A 19,614-nucleotide genomic window follows, 5' to 3' on the forward strand; every position below is an offset into this window, starting at 1 on the left:
AATTATATATATTTGTATATATATATATATATATATATGTATATGCATTACCGCACGACTGAAACCATTAAAGGAATAAAGGAACAAAAGAATATGTATACACACATACAGACACACAAACTTATATATATGTATATATACTCGTATACTTTTACTTGAACGAAAATAATTTAAATAAATCAACAATATGTCTGCTGTGGTATATTCTAAGCATTTCGTTGTTTTGATTCGCATTCACGTATTTGGACATTCTTTTGTCTTCACCGAATTTCTTTGTACATGAGTGTGTGCGTTTATTATTTATACTCATGCATAAACACATAGACACACACACACACGCACACACATACACACACACATATATGCACACACATACTCATTCATTTTTGGTGGGATCATCTTTCTCGAGAGAGCGTTTAATCAGTTTTTCGCTGTACTCTAATTTGACAACGAAATTGCGACACATTTTCCAGACATGAAAGAGAAGAGAATAGCATTTTTCTGAATCTTACTTGCGTTTACCCTAATGCTCTTTTATTTATATTTAATCAATGGTCCTCAACCGTTTTTTTTTTACTTATGGGTCCCTTTGACTTCTTTTGTATTCTATTGGACCACCATAGTCATCCGATGTTTAAAAACTAATTTTATAAATGCATTTTTTCAAAATTCCTGTTTTGGTATTTACACATTCACTTGTGTATGTTCAATTGAGTAAAATGAGAAGGAAAAAAGCTTGCTGCTTCTTGCAGTAAATACGTATAAATCAGAACATTGGCGTGGACATTTAATGCACTAGTGTGTATTCCCAATTTAAGATTTTGGTTCCATGTACACCACAAAAATCTTGGATTATATAAAGATCTTCGCCCGTTAACAAAAAAAATTAAAGATATACAAACAGCCTGCTGGGTGTTAACAACTGTGTAGAAAACGAATATGACAAAAAAAAATGCACAAACGAACCTGGGGCGTGGGGAGAGGGCTTCGGACAATTCACAAGATCAGAATTTTCCGTCATGACTTTCGGGAAATTATAAATTTAGTGATTTGTTTTTTTACGGAATCTCACGTTTTTGGTCATGAAGGATCCGATTCTGAAAAACATTTTTTTTCAAAATTCGTGTTTTCAAAATTGTAATTTTCCGGCCTTGGCCTTCAAGCACGCTATCCATATGCTAGAAATAACAGCTAAATCTCACGAAACAACGATAAAATTATGAAAGAGATATGTAATCAATCTTCTCAGCTTTCTGCAAAGATTTCTTTCAGAGGAATTTCCCGCAGTAATATGACAAAGTAATTCACGTGAAGTTAAAGTATTTTTGTTTTTAAGCTTTTCCGATTTTTTAAAAATCAATCTACATGGGAAAATGCAGCGGTTACGAATATGGGGAAAAAAATAACTACAAATTCAAAATTTAATTTCAATTTTTTAATGAAAATCTCCGACCCACAATCACCCTCACCTCCCCGCCATCCCGCTATCTAAAAGTTAAAATGAACGGTTGTGTTGCCTGTTTCTGTAAGCGTTATAGTGAAAGGATCACGGCAAGTGCCCGGTCACTAAAACGAAAAAAAGAAAAAAACAGTCTAACAGGTGTTCATTAAGTTTTCGCAGTTTTGTGAGATTTTGCTGTTATTTCTAGCATACAGATAGCCTGCTTGAAGTCCAAGTTCGTAGAGTTGGAAGGGGAGTAGGTTGGGGCATATATTTATTATTTTATTGTTGAAAAATTGAAATTTTACAAACAAATTTTTTTCAGAATCCTAATTGTATGTTTCTACGTATCACTCCTTTTCGATTCACTAAAGTGGGTCTTTTTTTCTTCAAAGTTTGGTTCAAACGCTTTAATTGCTGACAGTAGACTTGAGCGTTGATTGTTGCATTAGGCGGTACCAATTCAAAGAGCATTACTCCTTTGCAATCCCACCAGATATAGAGAAGAAACTTTTTCCTGTGAAGTTCCCTTCTCAGTTGTGGTTGAACTTTTTCCCTTTCACCAAGCCACTGTTTACGACATTTAACATTTCGACAGAAGATCCATTTTTCGTCACCAGTCACAAGTCTATTCAAGAAGGGTGAAATGAGAACAGGTTGTGAAATGGAGAACAGAGCAGATGTCAACTCGAGATTTGCGGTTGCTTTAGGACAATTGACGAGGCACCCATTTTCCAAGTTTAGGAAGCTTTCCAAGTTTTTGAAGATGACGATGAACAGTTGTATGGTTTGAACTAAGCTATATTGCCAATTCCTCAGCTGATAATGCAGGATTTTCTTCAAGTAATGCCTCAAGGAGCTTATCAGAAAACCCAACTGGACGTCCTGTTCGATCTTCGACTTCAAGGCTGAAATCTCTACTTCTAAATTATGTAAACCATCTTCTGCAAGTTCTTTCATTCAAACATTATTTCCCATAAACTGAGTGTATGCTTGGAGTCGCATCGGCTGCAGAGTTTCCGTTTTTGTACTCATAACGCATTATGTGCCTCAAATGCTTTTTGGATTCTTCCATGTTAGAAAGGGTTTTAATTTTAATCCTATTATTCTGTAAAATAATGTTTAATTAATTTAAATGTACACAAATGCATAAAAATAGTTTTTAATTCCATTAGACATTCTAAAATACTATCAAATTTCATTCAATTTTAAAACAAGGTAAAATCGGACAGAACTTATGGCATGACATGATACATGCAGTACAGTTCCTATCTTTACAGGGGATTCTACTAAAAGGATAGGTTCTACCGATTAGGGATTTGATAGGGATGCCTGACCCATTCTACAACCTTAATTATTAGCATAAGTTTGTCTAGGGCCCTTCTCAAGCGGTACGCTTTTCGCCTCTAGGGGTGGTGTCGATGAACATGATACTCTGGTATTTGTGGCTATCATATCATGAGTTGGCCTTCTCTATTTTCTTCGTAGTCCTTTCAATGGTGTTCCATGACTTGGTCCTATAGTGGACAAATCCCATTCCTATCGCTACGTATGATAGTTTCAAATTTCCTCATGACTCCTTTATATACTCTGATCCTTTCTCTATGGCTGTATACTGAGAACTGCATACGATGAACGAAAAGTTGTATGTGTTTCTTTATATCCGTAGGGTCGCACATGCGGGACACATTTCTCATTACTCTGATGAGGTCTGCCATCAATATATTGAAATTTGGCATTGTCCATGACAGCTGAGTTCCGGTGGATCAGGTATTTGGAGGTCATAAGTTTGGCATAGTGTGAATGAAGTGTTCGGGTTTTATTATTCACTTTTTCCAGCCAGAGTTCTATATCAAGTACTGGTAGTCTATGGTTATTGTGTTACGTAGGATAGTCTATCGTGACCTGGTGGATGAGGTTGGCTATTTACTGGATGCTCTCTATAGTATTAACTTCTATTTCTATTTCAAGTACTCTCTAGAAAGGTGCTTTACCACTACGTTGACATCATCGACATAGCGAGAGTACATGTCCATGAGTATGGAGTTGTGTGTCAGGCGTTCTTTAAGTCCTCTGTCCCACTATACCATGAAAATGTTGGCCACATGTGTGTACCGTTGGCGATTTTTTCCTCCGTCTTCCCTTCTCTGGATCTTTCCTTTTCCTATGTTTCTGACGAAGAGCTCCGCTCGACACGTTGAACCCTCTTCCCTTCCTTCTTGAGCGTCCAATATTACTATATTTGTTCCACCTCCTCGCGTTGTTGTGTTTCCTCTTTGTGTTTCCCTGTTTGGATTAACTATATATATATATATATATATTTAAAATTAAATAATAAGGGTAGAAATTGATATTAATCAATTAAAACCAGTGGCTTAGCATATTTTTTTTAAAATCCGAAGATTAAAAATTGTTTTACATACACAATTTAGAGGACTGACCGCTAAAAGTGGACAGCCTATATGCTAAACATTGACGTCAAATTGCCATTACCACGAAGAATTTTTTTCTTTAGAACACATTCTTCGTTGTAATGGCGATTTGACGTCCATGTTTAGCATGTAGGCTTTCCACTTTTAGCGATCAGTCCTCAAAATTAAATATATATTATATATATATACATTTATGTATTTTGTATACGTATGCATATATTTCAGTACATATGTATCTATCTATCATTCTATCTATGTATGTAAGAATCAAGGCAACTCTCGAATCATATTTGCTGCGAATGTACGTTGAATATTAAATTATATCGTAAATTCAAATAGAGGTCAATGAAATAGTCGAATCAAGAATCGCATATTCGTACATTCAAACTGAAGCATAGGAATATGTACACATAGATACAAACATAGATGTAATTATATGTACACACTCATAAAAACATGCATACTTATATATATGCAATAGGTTTTTTCAGAGTCACCCTTGAATGTATTTCAACGCCAACAGCACGATTCCTTTAAGCATGAGAAAGTTATCGGTTCAACAAAGTTTATATTTACTTTCGTTCATGTAAGGGTGACCTTTTTTGCGTATGTATACATATGTATATTGTGTGTCTGCATATACATAAGCAGTATATATGTGTGTGCATGTGTGTGTGCATGGAGTGAGTGTGTGGTGCATACATATACATATATGTATGTATATATATATATATATATATTAATATCTATATATATATATATATATTGTTTATATATGCAATGTTTATAACATATATGAGCATATGACAATATACGCATATATATATATGTATATATATGTGAATACATATCAGAAATGTTGTATATATATATGTGTGTGTGTGTGTGTGTGTGTGTGTATGTATGTATGTATGTATGTATGTATGTATGTATGTATATACACACATATATACAAATGTTTGTTGCAGCAGCTGAGGATGGCGGACGTGGGAGAAGGGAAAATTGTAAATAATATATAGGCCAACATCATTGCAGTCTGCTGAAGCAGAGAGCATAATTGATGGAATGGCTGGATACTAAATTACACCAAAATACAGAGGCGCCAAAATCATCAATATCTAAATGTGCAATTAAATTCATTTCGAAAGAAATCCATTATTGAAGTGCAAAGTGATACCAGGGAACACCTAATAAACATGTGCAGTTAAGTGATGTTGATAAATGACACAGAGACCCCCATTGTAGTGGGCAAAGGGACTTAGTCGAATTACTCCGGAAGTTGGAAAATTGTATTATATCTTCAGCAAATTTATTCGGCCGCTGCAACGTAATTCTGCAAAATCATACAATGTATAGCCACTTAGTTACACAAAAAAAACGCACAAACACATGCAAACATGCACATGCATGCATATGTTTGGATCTGTATATGTTTATATATGGTGTGTGTGTATGTATATATACAATATATATATATATATACATATATATATATACATATATATATATACATATATATATATACATATATATATATACATATATATATACATATATATATATATATATATATATACATATATATATATACATATATATATATACATATATAATACATATATATATACCTAATATATATATATATATATATATACATATATAATATATACATATATATATATACATATATAATATATAATATATATATAATATATATATATACATATATATATATACATATATATATATATCTATATATATAATATATATATATACATATATATAGTAATCTAATATATATTAGATATATATATATATATAATATATGTATATATATATATATATATATAGGTATACATATATATATATATATATCCATATATATATATATATATATATATATATATACATACATATATATATATATATATATATATATATATATATATAATATATATATCCATAAATATATATATATGTCCATAAATACATACGCACACATATCATATATGTATATATACGGATGCATGTATGGTTAGGAGATGTAAAATGTCCAAGCATTGTTTGTAAATATGTTAATGTGGTCATGTGTTGAAACTCAAACAATTACATCAGGACCAAGTTATGTTAGCCATTTAGAAACAAACAAAAATTGATATATTCACATTGGTCTGTTTCATATTAGCATTGTAAACTATAAAGTGTCAAAAATGTTTCTGTGTCAGCCAGCAGACATACTTGTTTGACAGCAGCTCCAATGAGTATATTGTAAATATATTGAATATATACGCACACATATATACACTCTGTCTCCCTGCATAGACGCAACAAATATACATACGTATATAATTAAAATGCTGTCCACGAAATTGTCTAAATATACGTCTATAACACATCAATACACACACGCAAATACACACACAAATGCACACACACATTCACTCACACACGTATACATTCTATTACGGCCGAAAAAGTGTTTACGTAGCCTTACTTAGAGTTTCACGTTTCACCAGCGCTAACATGAAACTCTAAGTAAAATTTTGTGAAGAAATTTGCCTTGAATATGACGCATATTATCCGGCCTTTGATATATGTGTACAGTGACTACATATATATAATTCGTATTACTTTTTGTTTTTTGTATTTATATTCGTGTGGTATCGTCCGTTTTTCTTCCTTGTTTCGTATACATTCGATCCTTTTTCCAAGAAATATAATGCTCGTAGCTTAGTTTTCCTTGGGGCTGACTGGATCGGAGCGATCTCAAAATTAATCAGCCGAAATTGCGAGGATGATCCGGTTCTTGACTGAAGATTAGAGGCTTCGAATGAGCCGTCCGTTTTTTTGTGTCGTCTATTTGAATGTTTTGCGTTCTTGTCCCATTTTGTATTTTATATATATTTTATATATATATTATATATATATATGAGTGTTAAACAAGACGTCAAAGCAAACATTAAGGCAATGTAAACATCTCAAGTGATATACAATCTTATTATAGGAAGAAATTCAAAATCTTACTGCTGTTTCTGGGATATCCCAGAGTATGGGATATTCCATCATCGGAGACAAATAGCGGGAAAATATGGAAAATGAGAATGGCATACATCAATAAGATGGCAACATAGAGGTAGCAGGTAAAAGAATAACGAGATGGAAAGAGAAAAAAAAGAATCCATAGAAACTAGAGCATGAGTCCTTAGGTGCAATCCTGCGTAGATCCATGAGCGTAAGTCTTTGGCGGAGGTAAAGAATATGGACTGCACCCGCTTTCTGTTATTTTAACTATTATTTTTTTTTCTACAGAAACCCACCTTTTCAACTGCGGAGATTCCGAATCTGCAAATAAATAAAAAAAACAAAAAGAAAATCGGTATTTGAAAATGTTAATTTTGTAAAATTTCAATATTTCAAAAATAAAAAAAAATAAGAACACCCACTCCACTCCACTCCGCCAGTGCATCTGTGACAGAAAGTGAACATGTTGTGTTTGAGGGTCTTTTGGAATTAAGGTATGTAAAAATTAGTTTTTGGCACACACACACACACACACACACACACACGACAACAAAATGATTTTAATTTTTTTTCTTTTTAGATAATTCGTATTTAGAAAGTGGATCTTTGGTTTGGCTGTTTTTTCTAGCTTTCATAAAAGTTGAAGATTTTGAAAAACCCACCAACCCGTTTTCAAAATTTTAATCCCCCCCCTCCACCACTCTGGCAAAAAATAAATAAGGGTGCGGGGAAAATAAAAAGTTTGAAAACATGATTCGTCGTTTAGCTGCTGATTCTACCATATCGAGTTTTCTATTTAGATACTTTCTTACGTCTGCTATATCAGTAGGAGGGGAGGTGTGATTATTATTATAATTTTTATGTTTTTTTGAAAGATTGAAATTTTACCAATTTTTTTTAGAATCATATTCTCCGTATTTCGCAAAAAAGAATTTTTAAAAAAAGTGAAAAACTTGGTGTGTATGGGGTAATTAAAATTTTGAAATGCCGAGTTTGCAAATTCGGAATCTGGGTTTCGGTAGAAAAAATAACTAAAAAATAACTGAGGTCCTTTACCTATTTCTTTATTACCCACAAGGGGCTAAACACAGAGGGGACAAACAAGGACAGACATAGGTATTAAGTCGATTACATCGACCCCAGTGCGTAACTGGTACTTAATTTATCGACCCCGAAAGGATGAAAGGCAAAGTCGACCTCGGCGGAATTTGAACTCACAACGTAACGGCAGACGAAATACCGCTAAGCATTTCGCCCGGCGTGCTAAGGTTTCTGCCAGCTCGCCGCCTTAAAACATAGCGTTCCCATGCCCCGCCAAGACTTTAGGAGCAATCAAGCGTATATACCCATGTGGGTTGAAGTCCTGATATAGTAGACATCCCAAGAAAAAGACGCGAACATATCAACGTTCATTAACAGAATGATATGGGAAGTGACTATCGGTAAAAGTAAAGAAAAGAAATAGAGAGGTAGAGTGAAGTAGGGGGATTTTAAGGATTGCCTATATGATAAAGTAAAGGACATATGTTTATTGTGTCTAAGAATTGTGTACGAGGTAGCCGAGAGATGAGAGAGGGGATGGGGAGGTAGAAGAAGATAGAGTTAAAAAATAGAGCGAATTGAAAGGAATATAAAGAGAGTTGTAGATGACAGGTAGTCTCAAAGTCTAAAGTTGTTTAGACTTTGCTGTTGGTGAGGAGATTTGGTAGTAATTGTTTGTGTCCATCCTGGCTAAAGTCAGTAGCTGTAGAGTTAATTTTAGAAATGGGGTTGTGTGTGTGCGTAGGTAGTCGAGAAAGGAAGAGTTGAAAGTTAAATTATTTATGAGTGGGAGTTAGAGTTAGGAGTTTATAGTAGGGGAGTTATTGGGTTTAGATTTAATATAAATTAGAGAATTAATATTTATCTCATAGTGTCATGAGGTACGGTAGATAGATATGAGGTAAGGCCAGGTACTAATAAGCATTATATAGATATAGAAGGGGTATGCGTTCATGATCATAGGGTTTTCTATGTGGGTGTATTTGAGGGGGGAACTAACATTTAAATTTATGAAAGAATTTAAAAGTGCGGAAGAATTTCTGCCTACAAGTGAAAGCCACGTTGTGTATATGTATATATATGTGTGTATATATATATATATATTAGAAAAATTGAGGTAATCAGATCAGATGGTTCATATTTGTAGATATTTATTTATATATTACATTTTTTACATATATATCATATCATTCGGATTAGCGCTTGCTCCCATTCTAGTGGGTTTTCATATATATATATATGTGTGTGTGTGTGTGTGTGTGTGTGTGTCTGTGTGTGTGTGTGTGTGTGAGCGTGTGTATATATGTGTGTATATGCACAAGTAAATCTAGAATAATGATATAATAATCATTCTCACTCTCCCCTCTCCTTTCCCCTTTTCTCTCCACCTGTCTCTCTTTCTCTCTTTTTTTATATATATAAGAGAGAAAGAGAAACAAACAAAGAGAGACAGGAGGATAGAAGGAGAGAAATGGGAAGAGAAAGATAGAAGGGGAGTGAATAATTATTATATCATTCGTCTAGATTTGCTTGTGATCGACTGTATATACTTGAGTGCTTGTGTGTGTTGTTGCTGTTTACTTTAACTCTGCTTGTATAGAGACAACCTATAATGAAAGACTTGCTTTCCATTAACCTGACATCCTTATACATAATTTATCTATTACTGCCTTAGAATTATTTCCTTTTCCTGAAATAATTTAAGGTATGAGACAGAGGTATTTTGCTACTCTTTCTAGCAAATTGGGGATGTGGTTTCATGTTTTTAGTGGTTCTTTTCTCAGCTGATATCTTAGCAATGATAACTTGGCTGTCTACGGTGTAACAATAGTCGCTTCCTAAACGAAATGTCAAAATAATCATAGAATATAGATTTATTATTTGAGGAGAAGCTATGAGTGTTGATGAAATATTCCAGAATCACCATGGTTATTTCAACGAATGAATAAGATATTATATGAAAAACTTTACTTGTATCTATACAGTATTATTCTTAGAAATATGCTTGAATTATAATTTACATGTCAATTTTCTCTGAGTAGTGATCAATCGTCAGTATCTATGGAGAAGATGGTAACATGGTATAAATATAGAAGTATGTATATTGAAAGAATTCAGAATACATTTCAATATTTTATGCAAATATACACAATTTCTTATTGTTACAGTGGTTTGATATATTATAGAATTGTAGACGCAAACATGGCTGTATATTTAAGAAGTTATTGATTGATAACACAACGCTCCTGGTTCAATCCCACTTTGCGACGACTTGAGAATAAAGTTTGTGTTGTAGCTTTGATTTAACCAATAATTTTTGTGCAGAATTTATTACACGGTTCAGTATAGAAAGCTGTCGCTTTCCATGTATACAACGTACCATTTTCTAGATTAGTCTTTATCTTGTTAAAAACTGAATTGTGTTAATCTTGGAGGCTGAATCCTTCTCAATTCTGCAGTGCAACAAGTAGAATTCTATAAATTTAGTATCCAACAGGAATATGTAATGTGCTTGATGTTATAGTTCATCCTTGAAAGTATTACTGCTTAATTGTAAAGTCCTTTCATTGGAATCCTTTTCTATTTGTAATTTTCATTTTTCTCTTTGTTCAGAACTATGCCTATTGATATAACATTCAAATAACGTATTGTATTATTAATTCTTTATGAATTGTTTAGCATCTTTTCTCTGGCATAATAACATGGAAAGTTCTGCATCTTCAAGTGATTTATTATAGGCTATGCAGAAGATGAGGAATCCCAAATCGCCAGCATAATTTACCAGGCAGTTAAGCATGCAGCATCATTAGTGAGCGTTAACTTTGGATTGTATTATTTGCAATATACATCAGTACGTATATACATGCATAAATAGGTAGAAACATACGTTCATACACACACGCAAACGCACATACACACACACATAAACGTGCTCATCATTTAAAGACTCGTAATATAGTTCTAATGATAAGGTAATGTATCACGTACTTTTTGCCTGCTGTAATCATCGACCACTAAACTAATTACTATATCAATTATATATATCTTACATCAGAATATCTTCATCTAAACACCTTTCGCATCATTCTACTGTTTATTCGAAATTATATGCCCTGTCAATATATCTCTTATCTCCTTCATATAATTCAGTCAATGAGGTGTAAATTTTCAAATGCGTTACTGATGACAACGTGTTTCTCGATAAGAAAATAACTACAAAGTGCATCGTTTCATTTCCAAAAAAGAAAATTGTAACCGCAGAGAACACAAAAAGCTATGCACACTGAGTGTTTAGGAGATACTATGTCAGTCGCAATTTTCCAGTACAACTTCGTGTGATATCAACACGAGTTTAAGCACACACACACACACCACACACACACACACACATAAACACACGCACACACACACATACACACACATACACACGCTCACTCACTCACTCAGACACATATATGTGCATAAGGAAAAACATTTAACCGCAAGTGTGTCTTAACTAAATAAAATAGTTGCAAAATACACTTAAATGCAGTGCTATACACACACACATATACACACACATATAAGCACAGGCGTAGCTTTGTGATAAGAAGGTTGCTTCCCAACCACATGGTTCCAGGTTCAGTCCCACTATGTTTCTTCTACTATAGCCTCGGACAGACCAAAGCTTTGTGGGTGGATTTGGTAGACGAAATTGAAAGAAGTTTGTTGCATATGTAATATATTTATGCGTGTATTTATGTGTGTGTGTCTGTGTTTATCTCTCCGCCATCGCTTGACAACCAATGCTGGTGTGTTTATGTCCCCCGTAACTTAGCAGTTTGGCAAAGGACAACGATAGAATAAGTACTAAGCTTACAAAGAATAAGTCCTGGGGTCAATTTCTTCGACTAAACCCCTTTAAGGCGGTGCTCCAGCATTGCCACAGTCAAATGACTGAAAGAGGTAAAAGAATAAAAGAATCTGTGTGTGTGTGTGTGTGTGTGTGTGTGTGTGTGTGTTGTGTGTGTGTCCATATAAAAAGGATAGTCTCTGAAACAACTGCACATTCAGTTAAGTAAACCGAGATCGCCATTGTTTAATAAAAGTACAAATATATATTGATATTAAAATTTAAAATCTGTCTGAAATTTATAGTCACATTAGGTCGGATCTTGAAGTGATTTCGGTGAAGATTATGTGATTGAGATTACAAGATATAATACAATTTTGAAAGATGGTGGATATGCTGAAACGATAGAATAACATAATTAGGGAAAAAAAATTAAAACAGCCTCCATTTTTCTTTTTTACGCCAGGGATACTTTCTGACTTCAACAGGTTAAAATAAGTAACAACCAAATTTGAGAGTTAAATGGATCTACTTTTTTCGCTCTCAAACGTTATGAAATTATAGCTATATTAAAAATCAATATCTTACGAATTTAATGCTAGTGGAGTGGTAGAATCGGTAGATAATCGGAGAAAAAACAAAAACAAACATACGGTATTTTGACAATTTCCTTTACCACTGGGCCTTGCGGATCTTTTCGGTTTGAACGCCAGTTTTTTCTAGCGGTATCATCTGAAATTGTCACCCATAATTATGACCCTAGAATCGATCTATTGCATTTCAATCTCCTTTAGGGCTAGGGTTAGGGTTAGGGGTGGGGGAATGGTATCTTTTTTTCTTCACAAATGTAAATAAACCCAATCTGTTTCATAAACGAGGGACATATTCATACGGCACAGAATGCTTTTTAACTCAATGGACGTCACTGATTGGTTGAAATTGCAGAAATTGAAGAAAAAAAACAACAAATATCTTACAAACTATAGAATTTTCTCAATAAAGCCAAGAGAAAAGATCTTTTATAAACACTTTCTACCAGTATACTAAGTTTAAAATTTTTTAGTTACCTAGAAATTATGTTTAAAAACTACCGTTCAAACCGAAAAGAACCAAATAAACATACGGTATTTTGACAATTTCCTTTACCACTGGGCCTCGCTGATAATTAAAATTATCGTACCTCTTAGATGTTGCGCTGACAGGGAAGTGAATGAATTCCAAAGTGGGTCTCTGTGACGTGTTGCTAGGTTCCTATCAACTAAACATTCAAATTAGACCGATTTCAAAATCAGTTTGAAGCTACATAGTCACAAACTTCTGAAGTTCAAAATTTAGCAACACCGGAAAATTTAAACAAATTACAAAAACAATTCTACTATAATGATAATTTCTAATTTAAATAACAATGCTAGTAATTTTAACGAGATGTCTCCGTTGGCACCAGTTCAGTCTTTGATTTATCCCATATTTTAACTTTCCCAAGTGGACGAAATACAATGTTGACCTAGGAGGTATTCGAGCACAGATTGTAATGAACCAGAAGAAATACCGTAAACATTTCCTAACCCAAATATGCTGCAACTATAATAAAACATTTTACTTACTTCAATTTGCGTGTCATTATCAAAAAAGACGACCCTTATAATTTCTTTATCAAAATACTGCTTCCTCGCAAACATTGCATGCTCGTGGCAAACTTCGGGGAGGTACATCAATGTGTTCTTTGATTCTCTTTTCTAGATGTACTTTGTTTTACAAAACGCTATATTTCGGTATACCCAGCTCTGATGAAATGAGGGAATAAAGAATAAAAGTGATTACGTCTCACTTTATTTATGAATTCCATCAGGTGATGAATAAAGATGATCTTGATGAAATTTGAACTTAAAGCACACATTTTAAATGCGAATTCCCTGCCTTAATTGTTTAACTACTGATAGAAAATAACTACGGTGAGAATTGAAAAACCACAGTTTATTGAAACAAAATAAGTTGTCGTACTAGATTGATTTGGATGCAACCGTGGTTGATTCTGACATTCATGTTCATGAGAATGTTGAAGTGAGTACCAAACAAAAATTAATGTCGATGAAATATACGCCATTCAAAGTGAATAACCTTGTGCTAGTTTCAGAAATCATTATTTCATAGAATATTATTCATTCATATTTTTGCTTCATAGTTTTGTTGTTTTTACCAGCCCAATGATGATATACTCCAATTAAATATAATATCCATTACTATCCGTATGTCCTACTTTTGCATATTTAATACGAAGAGTATTAATGATCTATAGTTTATTGTATGTTTAAAGATCGTTATTTTTTTCCATTACGTTCGCAAAATTCTAAACGATAAATCGCTGCATACTTAAAATTTTAAATCTCTATGAAATTTTTTCGAAAATACTTTAAGTATTTTGAATACGTATACAATTTTGAGCAATAAAATGCATATTTACTTCGACATCATTTTATAAATATATTCAAAATATTTCTGTGTTCTTCAAGTATCGATTCATATCAGTCGCCGTAACATACGGTATGCGTCTGTTGTATGTCTACTAGAAAGATCGGAGATATAGAATAGACATCAATTGATGACGAAGCTACGCTGCTATCTCATAGATGGCGTCTTGCATCGGCAATCATTTTCTCGCAAGGGAACAAATAACAGATACAAACAAGACAGTTGTTCCTTATCTAAATACATCATCATTTCTATTGTATAGGAGATAATATAAATAAGAATATAGTGTATAATATTTCTACTTTATTTGTTTAGGTAAATGCCTATGTATTATTTTATAAAAATATAATCAGTTGAAGTGTCTCATCGGAAATATTTCATCCATTTTACATAAATTACTGAGTCACATTCCATATATATATATTTATATGCATACATATATACATGCACATACATATATATATATGTATAAGTTTTTACATATATATATATATATACATACACATATGTATGTATGTATATATATATATATATATATATATATATAGATATATAGATACATATATATATATACATAAGCCAAAAATATTTAATATTATAGAATATAAAGTTATTTATGCTAAAACATTTATATTTGTTTGCAAAATATGGGTGCCAATGGACGCTAATCTGCAACATCTGTTCATATATTTTAAAACTCATTACAGTATATATAAGTAACGAGCATAGCTAGTTTTTCTAATTTTCTAAGAGGAAAGAGTAGATATACGCATGTTCTATGCAGTTTCACAGGGGGTACTGAGTGTAAATGAGAGTAAACCTCAAACTGCTCATGCAATTAGGGATTTTATTTGAAGACCGACGGTGCGAAATTCTCCCGGTGAGTGCTGGGCAAAATGCTTTTGGCAGTAAAAAGATCTTCGTGAATTTCTTGAACGTAAGTCAACCTACCAGAAATGTCAGGCAAATCTTATTTAAATCACGTCTTAGTGCATTGCTAACATGATAGATACATTGAAAAATATATTCAAAGACACAATTCTACGGAAATACTCCAAAACAAAGTAATTTATAGGTTGTTCGGTCAGGATCCTCTGGGAGATACGCTACAGTACGAGAACAACAAAAATGAAAGCACAGATAAGCAACAGCAATAAAAAGAACAGTAGCCACAGCAGCAGCATTAATAGTCAGAAATTGATGATAAACTGGGTAATATTTTTCATGCGAATGCATTGACATAACCAGGAAACATAGTATATATTAGTTCAATGTATAGCATTCTTAAGATTCGTACAGTACGAAGATGGTTTCCCTTAATATTATAAATCCGATGTCTTTATTGTAGTTTTGTCCCATATCTCTCTTGAGTGAGCCTTCATCTTGCCGTACTGTACTTCTTGATATTATGTCTACGGTGCACTTTTCAGAAGATTAGGGTGTGTTTAAAAAAAAATTTCAATGTTGTGTTTAGAATACGAAGAGGTTAGCTTCTTGTGGCTCCCTGGGATATTTTGTGCACAGTATGTTAAAAATGTGAGAAAACATGAGAATATGTATATCTCTTTCTTTCTCTGTCTCGGTCGCTGTCACTTCCCTTCTTTCCTGAGCGTCAAATAATACTTTAATTGTTCCACGTCCTCGCGTTGCTGTGTTTCTTTCTGTGTTTTTTTCTGTGTTATCTTGTTTGGATTAACTATATATATATATACGTATATGTAAATACTTATATCTATACGTATATATATATAAATTAAATTTTAAAAATATGTTCTCTAACCAGTATTTATATATATATATATATGTGTACGTATGTGTATATACGTGAATGTATGTAGATGTATGTATGTATGAATATAACGCGTGCGTGCGTGTATGTGTATGAGTGTACGAATGATATTGTGTACGTGCTAAAGAGTGTGCGTGAGTGAATGAGTGCTTGTTTTCAAGTAGACAGATAAATGGACTGGCTGTCATAGCCAAGATGTTTGTGATCAGCGGTCAAAGATAACAAAAGTAATAAATGAAGATAATAAAATTAAAATTAGGGAATGGGTCTGTATTTGTATGTATATATATGTGTGTATGTGTAGGTATGTATAGGTACACATATGTATATATATATATATATATATATATATATATATATATATATATATATATATATATATATGTATGTATATGTATGTATGTGTATATATATGTGTGTATGTGTATATATGTGTATATAGGGACTAGTGTGCTGTGTGTGCATGTGTGTGTGTGGATATGTGTGTGTATGCGTGTATGTGTGTGTATGTGTATATATATTTTTCTGTGTGTATATGTATGTGTGGTCGTGTGTGTATATATACACACATGTGTGTATACGTGTATGCATGTGAGTGTGTGTATGTATACATATATGTGTATGTGTAGATATGTATATGTATGTGTAAGTGTATATATATGTATATGTGTGTGTGTATGTATGTGTGTATGTATATGTATATATGTTTATATGTGTGTGTGTGTATATATGTATACATATGTGCCTAGGTATAAGTGAGAATCTCCTTATTTACCTAAAACTCTATTCCTTTTTTTTATATATTTTTTATATATATTTTTTTATTTTTTTATTTATTCTTTTATCTAATTTAATACTGACTCCTTGACCACTCCCCCAAGTATGATATTTTGCGCTATGCCTACCCCCAAAAAGTCCCCCACCACCACCTCTTTAAACCTGCCTAAATGTATAAATGCCAATACAATTCTTGTTAACTAGCTTCCTGAAGATTTCTCTTGAATGAAACAGTTCTAGTCCTGTAGAAGCTCCTTCTATATAATAAATTAATTTTACTCTGCTATGAATTGAGTACCTTATTTACTGTGGTTAACCCCGAATCAACCCGGGACCTACATATATATATATATATATATATATATATATGCATATGAGGACACAGGATATCACGAAACGTGTACAACAAACAATACGAAGTACGACTACATGGAATAGGAACTATTTTTTCGAACAACCAAAGACACAAATTGCTGTTTTTTTCTACTCTTGTATTTCGAGCAATTCAAAACAAGATACGCTTTCGATAAATCAGTTGCTCCTGCAAAGCAAATTAAATAAAATTTGGGATTTTTGCGGAGGGTCAAAATTGGTAACAAACGCAGGACAGTGAGAACAAACAGGAAGGGCTGCTAAGCCTAAAAAGGTTGTGGTGGCGAACGCGTAATTCAAGCTTGGACAGGAGACAAACAAGGAACGTGTTCCTTGATCCAGCTACAACGGAGAGAAAGAAAGAAACACAATTTTGGAGAAGAAATAAAGATGGCTGATGTTCAGATGGTTAGGTAGGAGCCACGTGAACAAGGGAGGAAGAGTGTGACAGACAGAGAACTTTGTGGGGGGGTGAGAAATTTGGAGATAAGATGACAAAAAAAAACAGGAGGGGAGAAGGGGACGTAGAAGAATAAGTGCAAGGAAGAGAGGAAAATGAAAGAGTAATTGGATAGAATAGTGGGAGAAGAGGAGGTAAAAAATAAGCGAGAAAAACGAAAGAGTAAAAGAATAGAATAGAGTTCGCATCAGAATTATTAATATAGAACTCACTTGGAAGAAGATGCGTGGCGTTCAAACATAATATGTATATATATATATATATATATATATATATATATATATATACACACATATATATATATATGCATATATAGATATGTATATGTATATACTTATATCTATACGTACATATGTATGCATATGTGGGCAGAGGACGTCAGGAAACGTGTACAACAAAAAATGCGACGTACGAGTACATGGAATATTTTTTCGAACAACGAAAGACACAAATGGAAAACAAGACAATACCATAAAGGACGACCGTTCATCAGTTGACGGCTGTTTTTTCTACTCTCGTATTTCATATATATATATATATATATACGTATGCATGTATATATACATATGATGGACTCTCCCGTGGGTTTTGTCGCATTCGGATCCGACAACCTGCTCTTTCTTTGTCAGTCATAATGCTTAAACCGAATGTGATATTTATGTCCCGCCAGCGAATTGCAAAGAAGCCCGTAGGTTCTGCAGGTATGAGTATTACAGATCAGTACAGGTGGAATTTCGCCTGTCTTAACGCTCAAATTTCTCCATGGTTGCCTTTGTCTTTTATCCCCTCTCGTGTGTGATAAAGTAAGTGCCAGTTGATCACAGGTTTAGGAGGACGAGAGATGTAATCGGCATACTCCTCCTCCGAAGTTGGTGGCATTTTACCAAAATTTGAAATTATATATGAAAACGTGTGTGTGTGTGTTGCGTATATCTCAAATGAATATAGAGGTTTAAAGAACTTCATGTCATACGTGAATGTTTGACAACAGGAAAAGGTGTGACTCTGTGATATGAAGCTGACTGTCCAACCATATGTTTCGGAGTGGCACCTTGACTAAGTGCCGCGACCGACTAAAGCATTGAGTAGATTTGTTGAACAAACTGAAAAAAACAAAGCATATCACATGTATATATGTGCATGTGTGTATGTATGTAAAGATGGGTAAATGTGAGTGTGTGTGTGTAGCGGTTCGGCAGAAGAGATCAATAAAATAAGTAGACGGCTTGAATGAAACTACCCCCATAGCAAAAAAACAAACAAACAAATTTCATAAATACTATGGTCGATTTGTTCGACTAAACCATTGAAGGCAGTGCCCCAGTATGGCCGCAGTGTGATGATTTGAGGATTGAAACATGAGCAAGATAAAAAAAAAATACAAACGTTATATTTCTGAAGCACATTATCATTAATATATTTTTAAAAATCATAAAATTTCCTTTTTTCCTAACTATACATTTTATATAAATCAAACACATTATTTTATAAATATGGTCGTTGTATTCAAATATATGCGGGTGCATATGCGTGCGTCTGTCAGCCTGTGTGTGTTCGTATGTGTCTGCGTGCATGTGTGTGCATGCGTGGGTGTGTGCATCTACGGTGCTGAAAACATACTGTCAATAATTAATATTATAAACAAAAATAAAACACCATGAACCTAGTCAAACAAAAACCAGTCGCTAAACCACATTGCCCTTTCTGATTTGTGTTGTTTTCTAAAACCAGTTTGAAACTAAACTGGACTGTTCGAATTGTAATATACTATTAACGTTATAACAATATTTGACGTTCCATTTAAATCTGTTAATACATTGTTTTCATTAAAATAATAATTTAACCTCAGAACTGAATGATTATATTTAACATTCTGAAGCAACATATTATTTATTAGTGTTTTGAGATTATTGTAATACCCATATGAAAGCTAAACAGGAAGCGTGTCTCTCGAGACAAGCCCTTTAAATTCAGTCTACC

Source organism: Octopus sinensis, linkage group LG16, assembly GCF_006345805.1.
Source record: "Octopus sinensis linkage group LG16, ASM634580v1, whole genome shotgun sequence".
Lineage (NCBI taxonomy): Eukaryota > Metazoa > Mollusca > Cephalopoda > Octopoda > Octopodidae > Octopus > Octopus sinensis.